Source organism: Capsicum annuum, chromosome 9 (genome assembly GCF_002878395.1).
Source record: "Capsicum annuum cultivar UCD-10X-F1 chromosome 9, UCD10Xv1.1, whole genome shotgun sequence".
Lineage (NCBI taxonomy): Eukaryota > Viridiplantae > Streptophyta > Magnoliopsida > Solanales > Solanaceae > Capsicum > Capsicum annuum.
In genome coordinates this window covers 193836550-193859766 of record NC_061119.1, presented here as the reverse complement: position 1 = coordinate 193859766, position 23217 = coordinate 193836550, and positions in this window count along the sequence as shown.

Below are 23217 nucleotides of genomic sequence, written 5' to 3'. Positions count from 1 at the left end.
TGGTGGTGATGTTGTTGGCATTAGTGGTTGTTTGTGGTGGTGTTGGTGGCATTGGTTGGTAGTGTTTGTGGTGACTGTTGGTAGTATCGATATTGGTGGTGTTTGTGGTGGCTGTTGGTGGTGTCGGTATTCGTGGTGTTTGTGGTAGCTGTTGGTGGTGTTGGTATTCGTGGTGTTTGTGGCATTAGTTGGTGGTATTTGTGGTGGTTGTTGGTGTGTCAGTATTGGTTGTGTTTGTAATGTATTGTTTAAAATTTATGCATCCATCAATTGTAATGTAATTTTTATTTTTCTGCTGTTTGTAGGTAAAACATGTCTCCCCAAAAAAAGAAAGTGAAAGTGGATCAACTTCTGATCACCGAACAACAAAGGCTATAGTACAAAGGGATTTGGAGGAGCTTCCAAAATAATCTCAGTCAGGGAAAAGTGAAGTTGAGGAGAGATATGAAAACAACGTTGAGGGAGGTGGACAATGGTCTGTAGATGGAACAACATAATGAGGAGGAATTAGAGAGTGAGAAAGAGGATGATCATCAACATAATGATAATGGATCACCAATGGGGCGTGAATTAATATCGACATACCAGCATGATCTTATCAAAACTATTAGTATTTACAGGTTTCAAGTTGAGATGCCGATAGATGAACCTGCAGAACTAATTGGTGAACTTGTACTTAAATGTTAGTTGGGATTTTTTAAAATTATTTTAGGAATATTATGAAGAACGAAATATAGATGGATTTTTTAAAAGGAGTTGCTTTGTATGCTTTCTTGAGCTGCCCGAGGACCTCCCTGCCCATTTTCAAATAAGGATGGTATATGGTCTTCTCATGTGCAAGATCAAGTATGTAGGAGATGATAAAGATACGGAGGAGGGGGTTAAAAGATGGATGAAATCTGGATCAACTACTGTGGCGTGCTGGTTTGTTTTGGCTTGTAAAAGTTTGCCATAGTGAGGGTCTTGAGAAGCTATCGTCCAGAAGAACCTATTGCCAAGGGAACACCCCATAAAAGGTCAAAGGCAAGCAGGACATTCAAACAACCACAAGCAAATAGAGAGAAGGCATTGTCCCAGCGACCACCCAGCAAAACCAACAAATGTAAGGAAAAAAATAGATGGGTTGTTAGACACTGCTGGACATGGATACAAAGCATTAGATTTGATAACAGATCTTAAGGATAAGACCATACCAAAGCAGTACAGGGAGGAATTTTGCTTAATTTAGTTTGCCCATTCCGTTATATTGGCAAGAGACATCAACAAGGTCATAGAAGACAATTTATTGGCGCGTTCTAAGGATTTTGATAAATTCAACAATTATCCCTGGGGATATGACAACTTCTACTTGACTGTCAAATATTTATTAACAAAGCTATCCTCAGTGATATCAAAGTATATGGCTTTCCTTGGGCTTTCATTGTAAAATTAATTACTATTTTTACTCATCCATTAATTTATATTAAATATAGTTATTATGACTTTTTTTTGCTTGCTTCCTGTTTACATTTTTTAGGCTTGGGCATTTGAAGCCATTCCTCCCTTCCGAAAGCAGGTAATTGATTACCCGGATGAGGTTTCTCATCCAAGGATGTTTAGGTGGTAGGCTGCAAAGAGCAACACAAGAATTAAGGAGGCTGATCTCTTTAACCCTCTGAATGATGCAACACGTCTACTTTTAAGTAAATTAATTGGACTCAATGAAAGATATTGAACAGATATTATATCTAGTGCAATAGATATTATATCTAATGCACCGGATGGGACATTTGTTATGACAGATTACCCGTCCTGTGCCAACTGGTGTAATAGATGGGTAATCAATTGCGACAGACGATTGATATTTTGCATCAGATTACCCATATGTTGCTTTGGTTCTCTGAACTCGACTCTTAACAGATTAACCATCTACTGCAAATTATGCAACAGATGGGTAATTTGATGCAACATATTATTAATGTATTGTGACATACAGATCATCTATTGCATAAGTTATCTATGTTAACATGTAACCCAACTGTGAAAATTATTATATTATATGATCTAAATGTAACTGTCATTTTTTATAGGTTGTACATCCATGGATCGTACCTACTGAGCAGGAGTTGGGGATGACTTCTTTTATTACTCTAGGTTATGTTGATACTATAGCAAACCCAACTGTGGAGTTAATAAAGAAGGAATTGGTTAGAGCAACAGCTATAAGAAGAGTAGTTAGGCAAGGTCAGCCTAGTGTTGAGGCTCTTCATGATGTTGAGTATGTTGATGCTCGAGAAAAAATAAATACATTTGAAAACACATCTCTCATAGGTCCCTCTCCCCATTACATAGGTCTCTCTCACCCTTACACCGGTCCCTCTCACCCCTCTTCACTCTCATGTTCTTGTTGTAAATGCGAAGAGTGCAATGACAGCCAGGATAAAATCTTTAAAAAAGTAGAGGCTATTGCTAAAGCTATTGAGGAATTAATCCAAGAGGGGCGTCATTCTATCCAAGAAGGTGAGGGAGCCATACATTCCTACAACGGCGGTTAGGAGAAAGAAAAGAGCAATTAGCCAAGTACTCTCGAATCAGAAATCTAAGAAAATTGCAACTCCTCCCTTTCCAAAAGTTGTTGAAGTTTAGGGGCCATACAATAAGGTGGACATATACGCAATACTTGGTGCCAAAGAAAAGAGGGATCTGCGATGGGACAAGCAAGTCGCAAAAAATTACCCCTTCCATACCTTTTTCGTCGAAGACTTCAGAAGTATGACAGATTTGCATATGCAGTATGTGGACAGGGTAAGTTTACTTTTCCTAACCTAGCCTTCTAATCTACTTGTCATCTGTTGCAATATATATGTATTTTGGTGCAACTTGTGGTGGTTCTGTTCAACATATTACCCATATCTTGCATAAGTTGCATTAGATGGGTAATCTGTGAACAGATTCAGAGAACCCTCTGCAATAGATGGACCATCTGTTGTATCTTTCACTATGTTTTCCTTCTTTATAATTACTAACCTATTTAAAAATTGACTTCTTATATCACAGTATGTTGAAGAAATTCTCTTTCTCATGAGGAGCAGAAAATTAGCCTACATGGAAGCTTATGATGCTGCCGATAGGATAATGGACCTTGACTTCTATAGAAATATCAAGGATAGGTACGATTATCTCAGTAACCTAGTGTCAAATCTCGATGGCGACGTATTTTATTCTTTACTTTTTGGGTTCCAATGGGATGAAGAAATGATAAAATATGTTAGAGAGAAGAGGCCAAATCCACATGGCAAGAGATGGACCGAGGCATATAGAATTATTAGAGTCATGAACGTGGATGGCGTACATTATCAGGCTGTTGAGATACTTCTTGCGGAGGGAAAAATCAAGGTTTATGACTGCAACTTACCTGCCTTGGATGAGGTTAATTTTTTTACCTACATGCAGCCACTGTTGGAGTTGTTCCCTATCTTGTTGAGGCAGAGTAAACTGATGGATCGTTTGCCAAAGAAAGTGTTGATGAAGCATTTATGGGATTTTGTAGGTCGAAACAAGGACATGGACCTTTAAAAAAATAAAACCGCTGCCGCATGCGGGTCGCACACTCTTGCACGCATCGAATGTTTGCTTACCGACACAAAAATGACCGAGCCAATGACCTTTCTGTGTGACAATATTGTGGCAAACATGCAAGAGGTCTGGGCTTATGGGGTACTAACTGGATGCTTGGAGCCTGTGTATAAAGAAGAGCCTGTGAAATAATAATTTTTTATTTCAAATCACTTCACGTTACATACTTTACATTACATACATACATACATATAGGGGCAATTTTTTTTGTCTAATGATAGTTGAATATTTCACAATGCAACAGATTATCCATGTGTTGTAAAATATATTCTATCTGTTCTGACAAATAGTTTAGTTGTTGTAATAGGTTGGTCCTTTGTTCCATTATGCTGATATAGTCTTATCTGTTGCAACAGGGGGAAGACCTGTTTGATAATTTCCAACAGATGACCTACGTGTTGCAACATATGTCTAAATCTATTTGATATTTTCCAACAATCACGCTTGAATATTCATGTGCTCAATGACACCAAACCAATAGCAAATACAAATACACCATCATAAAAATTTCAACAATTAGGCTTGAATATCCATGTGCCCAACACCACCAAACCAGTAGCAATAACGCCAACAATGTAGTATCTTCTTACTCGATTTTATTTCCCTTCAAAAGCCTTGACTTTTTTCAACAAACCCCAGCTTTGACGATTTGCTTGTGAAGGGTGTCGTTCTTCATACCAATCAAAGTAATCACACCCACCCAACTTTTACAAAAACAAGACCATAATTACAAAATAAATAGACTTCTTTTTATTCTATTTATCTATATTAAATATTAAAATGAAAAAATTCAATTAAAAATATTCTTATTAGTTATTAGTATAAAAATTAATAATTACAAGTCAATAAGTAATCAACAAATTAAATGAAAAGAAATATTATCTTTGAAATCTTACAAGTAGAAAACCTACGACCTGAATTTTGTTGAGTCCAAAAAGTCTGTAATAGAGCTTCATATCCACACTTACAATATCAAAAGTCTTTATCACAAAAAATAGTGGAAGATGAGCTCGATATTGTCAAGCTCAGTTGAAAAAAAATAAAAAAAATACATAAAAAATAAATAAATAATTGAGACAAATTTGGCTAGAGAAAAAAAGATGAAGAAGAAAAAGAAGATTTGGAAATTTAGGGTTAAATTTTAGGAAGAAGATGAATATATAAGACAATGGAAGAAAAATAATCGTTGGTGGCCAAATCAGCAAAAATAGGGGTTCAACGAGCCTTGGCTACGTGAATTACTACGCGCGAGCAGCCAACAGGGCAAAAAGTACAAACTGACACATTTGATGCCTATTTTATTTTACGTGTTTAAAATGAACACTGTCTACTTGATGCCTGTTTTATTTTAGGTGTTTAAACTGAACACTGTCGATGGATTTTGCCTTTTTTATTTCAAGTCACTTTCACTTTTTTACATGTAGTGGAAATTTTTTATGTCTAATAAAAGTTAAATTTTATAATGCAACAGATTGTCCATCTGTTGAAACAGATATTCTACCTGTTTTGACATATAGTTTATTTATTGCAATAGGTTGGTCATCTGTTGCATTATGTCGATTTTTTTATCTATCTATTGCAACAGTGGAAAGATCTGTTTGATAATTTCCAACAATTTACGTACCTATTGCAACATATGTCTAAATATATTTGATATTTTCCAACAGATGTGTCGTCTGTTGCAACAAATACATTATTTTGTTGCTATATTTAAATCTATTATTCATTTCAATTAATAAGTTCAAATCTAAGGAAAAAAAAAATTTATACACAAAATAAAATAACTCGAAGCCTTCAGAAATTAGCTGACATAAACCAACAAATAAATAAAATATAAAAAAATTATTATGGGTACAAATCTCAACAAATAGATCAACAATTTCAGTATTGATGCCAAGAATTCCTAAAGAGGGGTGAGGTTATTACTTTGACAGACTCAAGTTATAAATATCTACTCAATATGGACAAGTTGTTCTTCACCGGTGCTATGAAATTCGACTTTGGTCGTCGTGGATATTTATTGTCACTTACGTACAATTTTTGCATTTTTTTATCGTTGTATTTCCATAAAAAGAGTAACATATTGTCAATGTTATTCAGTAGTACCTTCTATATCCATCTGGAAAGTTAGAATTGGTCAATGCTAATCATGGAGATACAAAAAACAAAAAAGGATAACTCATCTGTTCTAGCAAATCAAACAGGTCTTTCTCTGGTTTTAAATTATCTCAAACAGATTATATTTCTGTTGCAATAGATGAATCAACTGTTGAGACCAATTTCTACATGAGGAAGACCTGTATGATAATTTTTAATGGATGAACCATCCGTTACACCATATGACTCATCTGTTGTAGCAGATAGTTCATTTGTAGGTACAAATAAAAGCGATATGAAGAGTTGTTTGATTTGCTAAAACAGATGAGAGATTTGTTGCAATAGATACTTTATCTGATGCAACAAGTTAGTCAATTATTGCAACAGATGTATATATCTGTTTAATAATTTTCAGCAGATGTGTCATCTGTTGAAACAGATGCAATTCCGGGAGGAGTCGGTAGTTGGGCACTGGATCCCAGATATGTATCTGTCTGTTAGTTGGAATAGACATATATATTCACCTTCTTCAGCTCTTGCTACTTTCTTTTGGCCATTCCATATTGCTCAATACAACACACGGATAGAGGCGTTGCAATTTCGCTTTTTTGGATGCTTCATAATGCCTTGGAAATTACTTTTCTTCTTCTCTTAGCCTTAATCTCTAATGGAGTGGATGAATATAAAATTCTCTTTGATGGAATAACGCTCCTCTTAGATTTTAATTCCTTTACAAAAGCAGTTAATGCATTAATAGCATTAATCACTACATCATGTTTCCCCTTGCAGTCTTGACATTTGTATGCAGAACATTCACTGGGAGAGGCAAAATATGTATAACCAGTATGATCATACTCATAATGGTTTGTCTTAAATACTGTAATAGGAGCATCATTAGCACCACCAGCAGCACCATTACCACCACCAACAGCTCTATCACCACTAAGACCATCATCAACAACAAGCCCACCCTCAAAAATTATTTTTTTTATAATGGTTGTTGCTCCAAATAAGTTCATTTATATTCTGTCAATGACCTTAGGGTCCGATAAAGTTTGCACAGACCATAAAGTTAGAAAAAATGGCATCTTCAACTCTCGATTGGTCAGAACTAGCAACGGATGCACAATCTAACATAAATCCCTTACATAAATTAGAATGATGAATAGATCATTCAAAAAAATTATTAATTAAAACAAAAACTTAATTATAATTATACTTACTACATCCTTCGGGGGGTTGAAGAGATCAAGAAATTTTGCATTTTTATCAGTTTTGGCCGACAACCATCTCAAGATTCTTAGACAGAAAACTTTTTCCTGGTAGTTCACTTGTTTTCTCAAATAAGGAATGGCTTCAGATACCCAAGCCTATAAAATAACGCCAATAAATTAAAACCATTATTGAGTAAAAAAATGAATGATATCATAATAAAAGAAAGAAACATTTACCATGAAAGCCCATGCCAAGCCATATAAGTTAACTGTCTTTGGCACTAACAATGTCACCAAATATTTGATAGTCATTTTGAAGCTTTCATAACCCCAAGGATAGCTATTAAATGCCTCAATATCCTCGGAGAGCTTTATTAAATCAACGTCTATGTTGTTGTTAACGTCTCTCACCAAAGAATATTATGTACAAACCAAACCAAGCACAATGGCTTCTTGTTCTTCTTTCAAATTCTTTTACCTTTCAATGCTTCTATCAAATTTTTATTTTTAAAGCTTGGACCAACAATGGACACCAGGTCATCACGATCACATGACTTGCCTTTGCCTTTTTGGGGTGTGTGGGGTGCTTTTTTGGGTTAGAATAGGAATGACATAAGAAGGAGAAGGAGGATAACATTTTAGTCCAGTAACTATGCTAAACTCCTTCCAACCAAAATAAACAGGCATGCCACAATCATTTATCCACACCTCATCCATCTTATCTTTGTTTACATACATAAACCTATACTTAAGAAGTTCATATACCATTTTCATTTAGAAACGAGCACTTTTGTCCTCCAGCAAATCAAGATATTTCCCAAAGCAACTATCCCTTAAATAAGCATCCAATTTTTATTCTCGAAGTATTTTTTTGAAGGCGTCAAAATATTTTCCCATGGATGACTTAGCCATAAAATCACTCATTAAATCTGTGGCACCATCGAACTACATTCTCATAGAGTAATAATCAATGCTGAAGGTTTTGACCAACTCTTCAGTGGCAGGGCTGTTAGCATTTGAATCATCTCTTTTAAAATATTCCTCCTTCCCGTGTTCATCATATTTTACTCCTAATTGAGATAACGCTTGTAAAGCAAGCTCATAGAGTGGTAGATATATCCTAGCTGCTTCACTTGTTCCTTTACTTGGACTTGATTCGGTTTCAGTTCTTTTGGGAGTCATATTATCTTAAATTAACAGAAACATAAAAAATATATTATAGTTGATTAATGCATCATTAAAAAGGATAACAGTAAATCTAACATGCAAAATAGTAAAATTACAGTTGCGACAAATCACATATCTGTTGCACCAGGTAGGTTATTTGTTGTACCAAATAACTAATCTGTTGCAACGGATGAGTAATCTATTGCAACAATACAAAATATATGACTCATCTTTTAAGACAAATGAATGATCTGTGCAACAGATCACACATCTGTTGCAATATATGAGTGATCTATTAGAATAGTTAAATAACCTATTGCAACAAATGAGTAATCTATTACAATAATACAAAACATATAACTTATCTGTTGAGAAAGATAAATGGTCTGTGCAATAGATCACACATTTGTTGCAACCTATGAGTGATTTATTAGAATAGTTAACTAATCTGTAGCAATGACTGAGTAATCTGTTGTGACAATACAAAATATATCACTCATCTATTGAGAAAGATAAATGGTCTGTGCAATAGGTCACACATCTATTGCAATATATGAGTGATCTGTTGGAACAGTTATCAACGGTCAATATTTTTTAGATTTCTTCCAACAGAAGGATCATCTATTAGGACAGATGAATGATAAGTTGGAAATATCAAGTCTTGGACATGTCTTGTTGGATTGATAGGATTTTATCAAAAAAGAGGTTCATCTGTTACATCAAATCTTTAATTCGATAGTTTCTCCGTTACATCAGATGGTTAATTTGTTGCGTTATCTTTTTAATCCAATGGTTCCTCTGTTGCATTCGATAGTAAATATGTTGCATCATATGGTTAATCTATTGCAACATAAAGTTAATCGGTTGCATCAGATAGTTAAGCTATTGCATTATATGCTAAATCTATTGCATCAAATTTTTTATCCAATGGTTCCTCTGTTGCATCAGATGATTAATCTGTTGCTTCAGATGGTTAATCTGTAGCATCAGATCTTTAATCTATTGCATCAAAATTTTAATCTGATGGTTCCTTTGTTGGATCAAATGGTTGATCTATTGCACCAGATGAATAATCTATTTGAGAAAAAAATAGTAGAATGATTTTGTTCAACAGAACAACAACAATATCACCATTTTTACCAAGAACAAGAACAAATTAACCCAGCAATGGGTGCAACACGAAAAATACCAAAATTTTTGTTTTGTTTTTATAAATACAAACAAAAAAAATCAAACTTCCAAAAAAGGCAACAAACAACAAAAAATCATAATTCACTTCAAAAAGAGAAGAGGAAAATACCAAAAATTAGGGTTTTATTCAGACCGCATTTCAAATTAAAGAAACAAATATTGAATTGTTAACCAATACTATAAGATAAGTTGACTTGAGTTTCTCATTTTCTTCAAAATAAAAAAGGCCATAATTTTTTGACTGTGAAAGAAGAAAAGGAACGATAAAGAATTCGAAGCTATTGTGGCCCGAGAGAAAGGCTGTCACGTCGATTGACGGTTGAAGTTAAAAAGGAACTCAAAGCCCAACTATTTATCGTCGGAGGTTGAAGTCATCGAAGATTGAAGGGAGAAATTTGTAGAACTGTTGGTTGAAAGAAGCTGTCGAGAGAGAGAAGAGATACGGTCGATGATTTGGATTGTAGAGGGGTGTGGGTTGGGTTGATATGTATTTTTAAAAAGATTAGAAGGTTTTGAAAATATTAATCAAGTACACAATTAACTTAATCAAGTTTTCTAACTATGTTTGACCTTTTAAGTTGGTCAATGTCACCAATCCTTCATTCAAAACTTAAAGGACTCCTTTCCTTCAATTTTATCCACCCAATCACCCTAGTGCTTATTAGATCTATATGGAAAAATAATCATCTAATTGTAAAGAAAAATTATGTTTCAAATTTTTCTTTATAATAGTATTCACAATTTAAAGTTGGTGGATTGCTAATAGCCTCTATCCCCACCCCTCACCCTAAATCTTTCATGCATATTTTTTTCTATTGTCATTTGATTATTTTAATTTTTTTCTAATTTGACCTTGAATTAAATTATATTTTGTGTTACACACACAAAAAGTTGAGCTTTCTTCTTTCTAATCTCAAAATATGAGATTAAAATAGATAAATTTAGCTATGCATAACAAAAATGAAATATGAATTATAAGAAGATTCCAAAATAATCTAGTTTGTTAGATGTGGTTATAATTTAAAATTTAAGTCAAACATTTTCACATTTATCAAAATATGAATTTATCTCATATATTTGATTTTAAAATTTTTTATTTTTTAAATCAAATTCAAAAAAATTATTAACATGTCCTTATAACTAAAATGAATTCCATAATGCATGGAAAAAATTTTATGAATATGAATTTTAAAGTAGAAGGTAACAGCATGAGTTTATTCTAAGAAAGAATTTTAATATATAACCTATGTGTATTATGTTAAATTAAACTCTAAGTTACATCATTAAATGTATTTTTTTAGATTGTAATTTAACATTCAATGATTATGACTCAATCACATTTCCTAAAAATTATTTCATTTAGTTTTTTAAATTTTTTATTTTTATTTTTATACTGCACATAATCAGTTAAAAGATAAACAAATAGAGATGTAGAATTTTAAGTAAAATCAAGAAAAGAATAAATCAATTGAAACCTAAATAACTGCAAATTTTATTTTATAATCTTTCCAAAAAATTTATTTTATTTTACAATAATACTGCTTCATAAAATTGTCCTTCTACTTAAGATTGCATTTTTAAAGTAAGTATCTAAATAACTATTTTTTATAAAATTTATTTAAATAACAAAAGAATTTTAGTCATCAATTCGAATTAAAATTAATACAATAACTACATTTATTATTGAACTACCATGAAAATTATGATTTGAATTTTAATAAACCAATACCTTCTCAGGGTGGTTGAAATAGAGGCTCGGTTCTGGGGTTTTATGTGATAAGAAGGTGCCCCTGAATCTTAAAGAAAATTTCTACAGAGTGGCAGTCTGACTGGTTATGTTGTATGGATTGGAGTGTTTGCCAGTTAAGAACTCCCACATTCAAAAGTTGAAGGTGACAGAGATGAGGATGATGTGGTGGATGTGTGGCCATACCAGAAAAGAAAGGGTGAGGAATGAGATTATTCGGGAGAAGGTGAGAGTGGCTTTAGCGGAGATGCGAGAAGTGAGGTTACGTTGGTTTGAGTATGTGTTAAGGAGGGGCTCTGATGCTCCAGTGCAGAGGTGTAAGACATTGGCTATAGATGATTTTAGGCGGGGTAGAGGTAGACCAAAGAAGTACTGGAGGGAGGTTATTAGGCATGATATGGAGCAGTTGCAGTTTACGAAAAACATGACCCTTGATAGGAAGGTATGAAGAACGCGAATTAGGGTAGAGGGTTAGGGGGTGGGAGTACGTCGGTAATAGTAGGGGAGTGTTCTTTATTTGTGTCGGAAGTTTTTGGTTCATGGTGTTGAGCTATGTCTATGATTTTTGATAGATGGTACTAGAGTGTGTGCCCTACTAATTTTAATATTTTACTCTACTGGTTGCCTATCTGTAGAACAAGTAAGTAAATGTGGTTCACAGAAGTAGAAGCTGAACACAGTATTTTTATGTGGAAAACACCCATCTCAAGAGAGGTATAAAAAGACACGACCTGTACCTCTACAAGGTTTAACCCCAACTTCACTACTACTCTTGAGCCTCTACAATCAACTATATTACATGACTTCTTGTAAAACTATGAATTAAAACTTCTAACTCATATGCTACAAAAACACAAATCTTCTCAAGATAAGTGTTCTCAAATCTTCAAGTTCCTTAACTTGAAGATACAACTTGTAACTCAGTTTATAGATCACTAAGACTAGAACAATTACTCATTACAACTTAAAGAACCTACCTACTACAAACAGTCTAAGACTTGCTAAGTAAAGGACCAGGTTCTTCTTCAAGTAAGTGAACTATTTTGCTGATTGTTGATTATCTTATCAGTACGTGAGTGAATGAACTGAATGTCGTCTCTCCTATTTAAGCCAACACCTGATGGAGTCCTCTAGTTGATGTACTATTCTATCTTCAGTAGAACTTCCAGGTAGTTTCACTCACTGTCCTTATTTAAATAGGACTCTTCTCCTTTATCTCATGATATCTACAAGACTTCTCCATCAACTTAACTTCTAGATGCTGCACTTATCTTCTCCTTTACATCTGCTTTACCTGATGTGATAAGTGTTGAGTACATGATACTTATCCACTCCTGTTTTTGCATAATATCATCTTATCAGCAACCTTGCCTGCAGCTCTGCTTTGTGCACTTGGAATGGACCAGCTTTCACAACATGTTTCATTCGCATGTCTATCATCAAAACTCCACATGCCCTAACAGATAGTTTTTAGTATTATATTGTGGCTAGCTGTGTTAGTTTTTTTTTTGCATGTTGTACTAGTTTATATGCATTTATGTTTTATGTTTGTTATACTGTTATCGGTCCTAAGCTGGGGTTGTATCGTAAACAGTCTGTCTACTTCACTTGAGGTAGTGGTATGGTCTGCGTACACTCTGCCCACTTCACTGGGTATGTTGTCGTTGTTGTTGTAGTCATTCTCTTGGAATAAGAAAAATAAGATTAAAAAAAATGTTATACATGACATTAAATTTTAAAATAGTAAAGTATCTAAATATTTAAAAACTGAAAATTCACACTATTATTTTTTATCTTCAAATTCTAATAAACTAATATAAATAATACTTTCCTTTTCTCTTCGTTAATAACTAAGTTAAGAAAAAGAAAAAAGAATGAACGAAATTTAAATTTTTTAAAATAGTTTATATGTATACGTGTATAAATTTAAAGCATGATTCTTTTAAATTTTATGTGTACAAATACAATGTTTCTCTTTATTATTTAAGTCACAATATGTATGTTTCTTTTAATATTTTTACATTTACTGTTTTATTCTCTTTTTCTATTTATGCTAGGCTAGTTCTCTCCGTTTAGTTAATTTATCAAACAATATTAAAAAATATCTTCTTTTTACTTATATTCTTCGTTGTCTTTTTATTACCTTTCATTCATATTTTCACTATTAAATATTTTATTTTCACCTTCAACAATTGGGTTAAAATATTGCAAATTGTAAAATAAGAAATATTTATTTATTTTAAATTTTCTCCAACCATTTCAGAATCTGTAATCTGCTTTCTCATGAATGGTAAAAGTTGTTCATAAGTATAGAATTTTAAAGTTATGGGTAATAATTTTTCATTATATTCCTCAATAACAACTCAAACTTAACTCCAACCAGCTTTTTTGAAGATGTCTGCTGCGGATGTTTCCTATGGAATCCTAATAATCAAAGTTTACATAAAATAGCAATTACTTAGTTTAACATCATGTATTAATAATTTTAAGGATATATTTAATTACTTTTCAAAATTATAATGAAAAATAGCACTTACTTGAATTCAGACTCGAATGTAAAAAAATAATTGTTAAACATCATCATCGGCATATAAAAATAAAAAGGTCAAATTAAATGAACCTTTTTTAAAAAATAAAGAGTGTAATAAGTAAATTCATAAATAAAGCTAATGATTAGTAATCAATAACAGTGAGAAAAAAACATAACATTACATAACAGGATAGAAGTGAAATATATATATCCTATATGGAGTTTTGATGATGAGAAACTAACTACAAGGGACCAGGTCCCTGAATGTTCGTGGTACAATACAGCTGGCATGTGTGACCACACAATTTTGTCCTCTTGTGTAACAAACTTGCAGGTGTTGTTTGTACTAATTAGGACAATTGGTCCAATGATATTTTAGTCCTAATCATCACTCATCTATAAAGGAAAAAAGACGCTTTTTCATCAAGTGGATTTTGCAATTACAAAGAGTGAAAAGAGGCAGCAAAAACTCCATTTCAATACTACTCAAGTTCTTAGCTAATTATATGTGCTTAAATAGAAATTATTCTTGAGTGAGTTCTGATTTTTAACCGAATTACTCATATTATGAGAGTAATGAACTTTTCTCTTTAAGTAGAGAGTGTTTAAGTAGATTTGCCTAAGTTTGATATTGATTAGAGTTAATCAGTGAAGAGAGTCCTTGACAGAGTTGCCAAGATGAGCTTGTAGTAGAGTTATTACAAGCGAAAGGAACCTAGAGTTAGGTTCAGTAAAGGCATTAATAAACAGTTTGATTATAATGGATTTGGAGGTGCTTTTAAGGGCAAGCCGTGGTTTTTCCCTTCCTTGAGCAAGGAGGATTTCCACGTTAAATTTTGTGCATAGTTACTTTCATGCATTGCCTTAATTTTATAATACCTCATAGTTGTCTTATTTTTCTATCGCTTGTGATTGATTTTGAGGGACCTGGTCCCTATCTGTATGGTGCAACCCCTAAGGGTCCCAACAATTGGTATCAGAGTAGGTTCACTCTAAAAGGTTCATATCTAGAGTGTTCTGATCATCTTGGCGGTTATAACTGAACTAGGAGTTGAAAGAATGGAAGCAAGGGGGAGAGATTCCTGACCTTGAAGGCTTTAGAGTTTGAACAAGGTGAAGAAGACACATGTTTTACTTTTGGCAACAAGGATTGTTAGAGCAATAAAAAAGGGCGCTTAGCTTAGCAAAAGAAATGGTAAAATTAAAGGTTATCACAAAGGTGGTAGCCCTAAAGCATTCATGAGAAACTACCAAATGCTAAAGAATGATCAAAATCCTGAAAATCAAGAGAAAAGGATACAGTTAGCTGTATAACAAAGAAGGTATTGGTTGCATGGGAAAACTCCTCAAATAAATCTGAGATAGGCAAAGAGTATAGAGATGGTTTTATTCTGAAACATGGTGAGAACAAAATAATCTTAGGTTTCCGTTGCTCTCTAATGTACACTACTGAAGATCAAGAAGTAAATATGGTAGAAAAAGAGGATGTCACCCAAAACTGGTTTATGGATAGCGGTTGTTCAAAACACATGACTGGAAGGATTGATTGTTTCTCTCCCTCAAGGCACTTCAAGGGGGAGGTGTGTCTTTTAGAAATGGAAAAAAAGGGTATATCTAAGGTGTTCGAAAGAATGGGAAATCGCCTCATCGTGCAATAGAAGATGTGTATTATGTGAATGGTCTTAAGTACAGTCTTCTACGTGTATCTCAAATTTATGACAAAGGAAATGAGGTAAAATTCTCATCTGATGGATGTACTTATCAAGGATGAAATCTGGAAGAATTGTTCTCAAAGCCAAAAGGATCAAGAATATATATGTAGTTGATCTGGAGTCTATGACTGATGGGGAATTAACTTGTTTAAGAGCTCAAAGTGAAGATTCTGACTTATGGCACAACAGACTAGGACACGTAAGTTTCTATTTGCTAAATAAGTTAATCTCAAGGGACCTGGTCCATGGCTTGCCAAAGCTGAAGTTCCCAGATAACAAAGTTTGTGATGCTTGTGTTCAAGGTAAACAGACCAGATCTTCCTTCAAATTAAAGAAATAAGTAATTACTTCCAAACCTCTTGAAATACTACACATGGATTTATGTTGACCTGTTAAAGTCTAAAGTAGGGGAGGGAATAAATATGTCTTGGTTATTGTAGATGACTACTCCAAGTTCACCAGGACAATGTTTATAAGAACTAACGATGAAACAGATGGGGTTCTTATGGCTTTTTCCAAGAAACTCCAAGTAAAGCTAAATTGTAAATTTGTTGAGTTTAGGTCTGACCATGGTACTGAATTTGAGAATCATCAAGTGGATGAATTCTGTGCTGAGCATGGAATAAGTCACAATTTTTCTGTTCCCAGAACTCCACAAAAAATAGAGTGGTTAAAAGAAAAAATAGAATATTGATAGCGATTGCTAGGACTATGCTAATTGATAGTAGACTTCCATAGAGTTTCTGGGCTGAAGCAGTAAATACTGCTTGTTATGTGACTAACAAGTGTGCGATTAGATCACTTCTGAATAAGACCCCATATGAGATGGTATTCAATAGAAACCCTAAGCTAAACTATTTTAGACCATTTAGATATAAATGCTTTGTGCTAAATAATGGGAAAAGAGTGTTGGGAAAATTTGATTCCAAGAGTGATGAAGCAGTGTTTGTAGGCTATTCTTCAACAAGTAAGACTTTTAGAGTCTTTAATAAAATAACTTTGTGTGTTGAAGAAATTATGTATATGAACTTTGATGAGTCTGGAAATAAATGAACCCTGGTGATGGTGAAGATTCAGAAGTTGAAGAAGTCATTCTTGTTCAAAAGGATAATATTGCTGAAGATGATAATCAAAAGATGAATAATGCAGATGAGAGTGATAAAACTGATGGTGATCCAGAAACTCGGGCATAAATCCCAACTCCAATGGAATAACAACTAGAGGAAACCAGTCAAAATTCATAGGGACCTGATCCCAATGGTGTCAACCTCAGCCTTTTTATCCCAAATTGAGCCCAAGAATGTAAAAAAGCCCGAAAAGATGTTGATTGGATTAATGCAATGCAAGAAGAACTTTATCAATTTAAAAAAAAAACAAAGTTTAGCATCTGGTCCCCAGGCCTTATGAAAGAAAAATTATTGGGACCAAATGGGTGTACAAAAATAAGCAAGATGAAAATAAAACTATTAATAGGAACAAGGCAAGGCTGGTTGTTCAAGGTTATAACCAAGAAGAAGAGATTGACTATGATGAGAGAATTTTATTCCTGAAGTAAGAATAGAGGCAATCAGAATTCTTGTTGTATTTGGTGCATACATAGGATTTAAACTATTTCAGATGGATGTAAAAAGTGTCTTACTAAATGAAAACCTAAATGAGAAAGTCTATGTCAAATAACCTCTAGTTTTTGAAGATGCAAATTTTCCTCAACATGTGATTAAATTATATAAAACTCTTTATGGTTTGAAGCAAGCACCAAGGGCGTAGTATGAGAGACCCTCAAAGTTTCTCTATAAAATAGCTATAAAAGAGGGAAAATAGATAATACTCTATTCTTAAAGACCAGAGGTAGCAGCCTATTAATTTTCCAAATATATATTGATGACATAATCTTTAGAGCTACTTCTGAATCCCTATGTGAAGAATTTGCTAAGCTAATAGAGAGTGAATTTGAGATGAGTATTATAGGTGAATTGAGCTTCTTCTTAGACCTGCAGATCATGCAAACTTCTCTAGGGGCAATTATTTGTCAAGAGAAGTACATCAAGGAGCTACTGAAGAAATATAATACAGGAGATGCCAAGCCAATTGATACTCTAGTTGGAAGCAGCTCAAAATGGACAATGATGATTTAGGTCCTTCAGTGAATAAAACAATGTATAGGGGTATCATTGGATCCTTACTATATCTCACTGCAAGTAGGCCTAACATTGTTTTCAGTTAATAATGTGTGCCAGATTTCAAGCATGCCCAGAAAAGTCCCATTTGAAAGCTGCAAAAAGAATTCTTAGGTATCTAAAGGGGACAAGGGACCTAGTCCTATATGATTCATCAGGAGATAGTTTTGACTTGGTGGGCTATGTTGATGCTGACTATGCTGGATATTTGGTAGATAGAAAAAAATACATCAGGAATGGCACATTTTCTTGGCTAATCCTTAATCTCTTGGGGGTATAAGAAGCAAACTTTAATTGTTTTATCTACTGCTGAGGCTGAATATATTATTGTTGCATCTTGTTATGCATAACTGTTATGGATCAAGTAGCAATTGAAAGATTTTGGCATTGTCTCAGATGCTATCCCTCTAATGTGTGACAATACAAGTACTCTAAACATGGCCAATAATCTAGTACAGCGTAAAAGGACTAAGAACATTGATGTGAGGCATCACTTCCTAAGAGACAATGTTGAGAAAAGGGCCATCTGCATAAAATTCTGCAAGAATGAGGATTAGAAAGCAGATATCTTTACTAAGGCACTTCACAAGGAATAATTTGTGAAGAACAGGCTGAAGTTAGGCCTGATCATAATGACCTAACCTACCATGTGAACCAGTAGTTCTCCACAAAATTAGCTATGATCAGAAAACGGGTATCCTCAGTAAAGTATGTATTTATTAATCTAACTCAGTGTCATATCTTTGCAGATATACACCCATGGGAACCGGTTTGGAAGAAAATAGATGAAGTATGCATATATTTGAGAAATTACTCAAAGAAAGAGAGGGACCTAGTCCTAGCTCTCAGGTTAGTATCAAGAATGTGCATGTTTCAATTTTTGTTCTGGTAGAAAAGGCTACATCTTTTGTCTCCATGTAGGAAACCTGTTTTAGGCAAAATTGAAATCAAATTCATCTTTGGTATAACTCCACGGACCCTGCCCAACTCAACTACTCTAACTATCCAAAGATAAATCCTTTCTTCACTTACCCCTCTAAGAAAGATCCATCTCTGGAAATACATTATTCTTTTGACAGTGTGAAAGAAAGTTTCGATGGTCCATGAAAAAATTTAACATGCCTGAAAATAAAAGCCTTCAAGTGAATTCTGTAAATCATATTAAAAGACATCGAATTTTTTAGGGACTTGTTCCCAAGAAGAAGAGAATGTCTGGTGATGAACCCAGTAGGGATTGTAACAAAAGAAAAACAAGACTAATGCATGAAAAATCAGAAATTTGATAAGTACTGGTGTAAAATCAGTAAATACAGAACCTGGGAATGAGGAAATGATGAACTCAAGATTAAGGGTATAATTCTAATCAATGAGGCCACTGAGCTTGAATTGTTACACTATCCTAAGATGAACTTATTTCTCCAAACCTTCTCCCCAAATTCTCCATATTTGTTCTCCAACTTTTGTGGCTTTTTCTATGAAACTTGAATTGTAATCTTTGCACTGAAATAATACATAATCTGTTGAACATGACTCAGCCTTTGCTTGTGCACTCTTTATCTGATTCTAACTTACAAATATTCTTCATGATAGTGTTTCCCCAGTGGCCAGAAGTTAACTCTTCTATGCTCACTATTACTTTTGATTTACTGTTAATCCTTTTCCATGATGCCAAATGGGGGAATACTACTAATACCATACTGACCTCATATGGAGGAAAGGTGTTAATAAGTGTTAATAAGGATATTTCAAGTATTACAGATATATAGGCATGATGACAGGGGAAATGATGTGATGAGCTACAGTAGTAAAGAGGGAAGCAAATAAGACATAGTGACAAAGGGAAGCAAACAGATAAGGGGAAGCAAATATGTGCTCAGAGTTGTTGCTACAAATGATAACAAGGGGCCAAGTCAGAGTTTTTGCTACAAATGACAACAAGGGGCCAAGTCCTTGTGTTGCATGATAATAGGGGGAACATTCATCTTCAGAGTAGTAATCACACTGATTAAATATGATGGATGTGTATTGATGCTCAAAGATGTATAGTTAGTTTGTCATCATCAAAAAAGGAGAAAATTGCTAAATGGAGTTTTGGTGATGAGCAACTAACTACAAGGAACCAGATCCCTGGATGTTAATGGTACAGTACAGCTGACATGCATGATTGCACAGTTTTGTTCTCTTATGTAACAAACTTGCAGTGTTGCTTGTACTGATTAGGATAGCTGGTCTAATAATATTTCAGCCCTAATCATCACTCATCTATAAAATAAAAGGGACGCTTCTTCATCAAGTGATTTTTGCAATTACAAAGAGTGAAGAGAGGTGGCAAAAATCCCATTTCAACACTGCTCAAGTTCTTAGTTGATTATATGTGCTTAAATAGAAATTGTTCTTGAGTGAGTTCTGATTTATAACAAATTACTCATGTTATAAGAGTAATGAACTTTTCTCTTTGAGTAGAGAGTGCTTAGGTAGAGTTGCCTAAATTTTATACTGGTTAGAGTTAATCAGAGAAAAGAGTTCTTGGTAGAGTTACCAAACCTAGAGTTAGGTTCAGTGAAGGTTGCAATCAAGAGTTTGATTATAGAGGATTTGGAGGTGCATCTGAGGTCAAGCCATGATTTTTCCCTTCCTTGAGCAAGGGGAGTTTTCACGTTAAATTTTATGTATTGTTAATTTCCTGCGCTGCCTTAATTTTTTAGCACCTCATAGTTGTTTTACTGTTCTATCGCTTGTGATTGATTTTGAGGGATCTAGTCCCTGATTGTGTGGTGCAACCCCAAGGATCCCAACAATATAAGAGAGATTAAGAAGGAGAAATTCTATTCCAATTCAATTTTAATTTAAAAATTGAACTTCAAATATCCTTGTCCTTATATTTTTCAAATTTGACATGCTTATCTTAAATCTTAAATATAAATTTAAATTAAGAGAAATATTTGAATTCAAATATCCTTATCCTTATCTTCTTCAAAATTGATATGTTTATTTTAAATATATCTTTGAATTAAAAGAAATATTTGAAATCAGTGAAATTAATCCATATTTTTGTATAATAAACACAAACAAAATAAAAAAAAATAAATTTGTTTTTTTCCTTATAGCTTAGTATGTTGAATGTCAAAAAAAAAATTATTAACTTCCCATCTCAAGGTAAATTTCTTTTTTAAAAGTTTAAAAAACTTCCGCACACTCACTAAAAACGGTTGCCAATAAACTTCCAAATTTGAAAAAATCTTTTACCACATTAACAAAGAATCAATTCTTTTAACAAATAGTCATAAGTCTATTGATACTAGATATTGGAGCCTGTGCCAGTACGGGCCCAATGTGCTGCTTTTCAGATATTATATGTTATTTTTTTGTCTGAATTTATATGACGCTGATGAAATAGTTGTGAAAGTCAATTAGATTTTTTATATATAGTTTTAGATGTTTTGCGGAAAAATGACTATTAGAGTCGCCACTTAATTTATTTAGGAAAATTAAGAAAACCTTTATAAATTACTTAAATGATTCAAAACAGCAAAATTATCTAGGTTTTGAAATTCTAAGTGAGCGGTTCTTATTAACATTTTAGGAAGGTTTTTAAGGTACCTAAAATATCTGCTAACTTGCGGTTATCCGAACTATTTGAAGATAATTCTTTTGACAAACTTCTAAAAAATGGTTTTTTTAAAATAAAAATAATTTAGGAAATGACTTGAATAAAATAATTTTTGACGACTTATTAGGGAATTTAACTAAGTCTAAGCAAATTAATAACTACTAGAACATAAAGGGGAAGGGGAGAAAATAAAAAACTTAGGCCATTGGGCCCAAATCAATAAACTTTAGGGCAAAATTCGGAAATAACATACTTAACCCCTTAATTATAAATTTCATAGCAACACTTTTATAATTGCATATTATAGCAACTTTTGATATGTATTTTTGCAAAGTGTTGCTATTAAAATACAAATACAATTGTTTTTACTGTATTAATTATCTGATTTAAATATGGTAATAATTTCATAAATTAACAATTAAAGATTACAATCTCATTAAAAGCCCACAAATCACTTTTTTTTCATTAACTTCTAACAACCCTGTTCAAATTCCAAAAAAACTGTATTATCCACTCACTATATGCGTGATTCTTCAAAAAAAAAAATTGATTCAAATTTCCAGTCGCTAAATGCATGATTCTTCAAAAAAAAGTCAATTCAAAGCTGTAATTGAACAATCAAATTCAATTGTATTTGTTGTTGTTCAAAAAAAATTTTGTGAAGTTCAACCAACAACATTACATTGTTCTCGTCAACACTTTTTAATTTAATTATCTTCTTCGAATTAGTGCTTAAGTGCGATTTCAGGTATTAGATTAGTTTTTTTTTTGCTGAGTATATTTTATTTTTGCTGACCTTTTTTTCAATTCCTCAATTTGTGATGCATTGTAGATTTATTTACTGTTGTCGTATAATCAATTATGAGTATATTGAAAATAGAATTCGATTTTAAGTCTGTTCAGTACTTTTTTGAAACCTAGCAGAACGATTGATCGCAATCAGCTTGATTGTGGTTGTTCAAACTGATGTATTTGGTTGTGTTCGATTCTGGTATTTTTGAATTAGAGTGTATGTAAGCTTTAACAGAATCTTCTGAACTCTTGTTATTGCTAAGAACTATTTCTTTGATTATATTTTACTTTAAACACTATCATATGTATTTTTGTAGTGTTGTCATTGGTTTATATGTATTGGTAGAACAATAAATCGATTGAAATCATTTTGTTCTAGCTGATATAATTCATTTGGTTCGAACTGTTTGTATTTGATTGTAAAAATTCTCATATGTATTTTTGTAGCAGCATTATTGGTTCATATGTATTGTTAGAAGAATAAGAAAATAGAATTCAGTTTGTTAGATTTGATATAATTGAGTATGTTCAAACTGATGTATTTTGTTGTGTTATAATCCGATGTTTTTGAATTTGAGTGTATGAAAGCTTTAACATAATTTTTTTTGAACCATTGTTATGGTTGGAAAAAGTTGTGTTAACCGGAAAATCTATAGTCTTTATTAGTGTAAATGTATTTTTGAGTTTATTTGGTGGTTGTGTTAATTTGTTTGCTATTATAATATAAAGGTGAGTGTTGTAACAATTGACATCTGACAAATATGTATGTTTGTTTACTTTATGTAAAATCAATTAAAAATGAGAAGCATACCAGTCCTTGTGAAGCACTTCGGTAGGTGGACGTATGAAAAAAACTACAAAGATTACGTCACTGATGCTATAAAGTTGAGCACAATAGCATCATTCAATGATGTGCATGATATTTTGGCATGTCACTTAAATGTGGACTTTAATAGGAAACGGATTCTAGTAGAATATCAAAGCACTGGTAATACAGGGAAAATACAAATACATAATGATATGGGTCTAAAGGTGTTTGTGTTGCAGAAAAAAGATATTCAAGACATGAACTCATGTCTTTCTTTATATGTAAGCATTTTGGAGAAAGTTGTAGGGAGCAGCTTTGCAAGTTCATCTGTGTGTGTTGCTGAAAGAAGAGACAGAGCTGTGACAACTTGCAAACAATATTAAATACATATAACGAAGGAGCTTTGGTGGTATCTGAAGATACTGCAGCATTTGATGTATTTGAGATGTATACGGTTGAGGTGATTATCTCAGACCCACATCACAAGGATATTGAGGAAGTTCAGGTTTACTTGACCAAGAAAATTTTAAAGTCAGTCATCTGGACGGGATATGTTT